The sequence below is a fragment of the Bison bison genome, unplaced genomic scaffold (genome assembly GCF_000754665.1).
Source record: "Bison bison bison isolate TAMUID 2011002044 unplaced genomic scaffold, Bison_UMD1.0 scf7180017864472, whole genome shotgun sequence".
Lineage (NCBI taxonomy): Eukaryota > Metazoa > Chordata > Mammalia > Artiodactyla > Bovidae > Bison > Bison bison.
The window spans coordinates 4,057,756-4,059,320 of NW_011495033.1; the positions used below are offsets into that span (position 1 = coordinate 4,057,756).

Consider the following 1,565-nt stretch of genomic DNA (forward strand, 5'->3'; position numbering starts at 1 on the left):
AGGGTCTGTCCCCGTACCCCCTGTGGGCAGCTGAGTCACAGAGGACACTCAGGGCCCTCGCTGGGCTCTCTCTGCACTCCCTCCCACCAGGGCTGCTCCTGCCTGCCCTTTATGAGAGAGGTGGAGATGGCGGAGTTCCGCCTTAATGGTTTCTGTTGCTGGCTGCGGCAGCATGTTTTACAAGGGGTGGGGACCGTGCCCAGTGCTGCCTGTGGCCCCACCCGGGGCTCCACCCGCCTGGCTGCTGGGAGGGGTCCCCTGGAGCAGTTCAGTAGTTACCTAGTAGGGGTGGCAGGGAAGGGCCCGGGGGCCACTCCTGAGGCTGGGCACCCTGGGATCCTGGGAGCCTGGGCTTTCTAGCTCTGCTGCTCCCATCTAGGTTGGAGGCTCTGAGGTCGAAATCCTGCCCACTCTGGCTCTTGACCCTGGCTTGGTATCAGGAAGTGGGTCAGCTGCCCCTGCCTTGAGATCTGATTAAAGTGCTCTGAAAAGCAGCTACAGATGGAAAGGGCAGGGGGTGGAGAGGGGGAGAACAAAGGATGAAGAGCTATCACATCTCCCCTGGGGTGCTTTCCTCAAATCTGACCCACTGACATCCGAGACTGAGTCATCCCCATCCCCCCAACAAGGACTCTCCTTCAGCTATTTCAGTCACTCCCCTGCCTCTGGAAATAGGCGGGTCCTAGAGTACCACTGGATATGTCTGTCCTGAAAAAGCACTTGAAACATCTTCCATGCCTGGGACTGACCTGGAAGTTCTTCCAGGTATCTAACCTTAATCTCTCTTGTAATCTTAGTCCTCCTGCCCTCTTCTTCCGGCCATTCGCCAAGAGCTCGTAAGTGGCAACGGACTCAGTCCTGCTCCAGGATGGATCCCAGCCTTGCTGTGGGTGTCGAACTCCAACAGCTTCCTGTTCTATTCTTTACCCAGCACCTCTTCCTTTCTACCATCTCTGAACACCCTGGCAGCTTCCCATCTCTCCAGCCCGTTCCCAGGCCCGGCCACCCAGCCCCAGCCCCAAAGGAACTGAATCCGAGCACTCACAGTAGGCTCTGGGCCATGGCCACCATCTCGGCTTCGGGGAGTCATTCAGCCCAGCAACTCCCCAGGAGCCTCCATCGAGGTATAAATACTCCCACATGCCGGGACCAGCCCCCTGCCTGAGGGCTGGGGCGGGGCTGCCTCCCCAGGCCAGGCAGGCAGGTCACATGCCCCATAAATGCCACAGGACCACAGGCCCTTACCAGCAGCCTTGGGGAGACCTACTGGGGCTTGACTTCTTTGGATGGATGAATGACAGATGGATGGAGGGAGGGATAGGTGTATGAATGGACAGATCAATGGACGGACAGATTGATGGGTGAACAAATGACTGGATGGGAAGCTGGACAGATGGACAGAGATGAATAAGTGGACAGTGGGATATATTAATGGGTGTCTTTGAACTGCCTTTGGATACTCATTTAGTAGATGGGGAAGAAAGAGATGCTGGTTTCAAGGAAATAAAAAATGCTATTCTTCTAAGCTCCCATCCCTCTCTTTCTGAGACATTCCTAACAGACCC

The 1,565-nt window shown here is 56.2% G+C and overlaps 1 protein-coding gene across 1 annotated transcript in view; it reads right to left on the reverse strand.

Annotated features, from left to right (window-relative positions):
* FOXN1 (forkhead box N1) overlaps positions 1-1,080 on the reverse strand; it is a 20,197-nt gene extending 19,117 nt beyond the window's left edge. Inside the window, exon 1 of the mRNA XM_010861420.1 lies at positions 1,046-1,080. The gene's annotated coding sequence lies outside the window, so the exon portion shown is untranslated. The remainder of the gene's footprint in view (positions 1-1,045) is intronic.
* Positions 1,081-1,565: the final 485 nt, after the last annotated feature.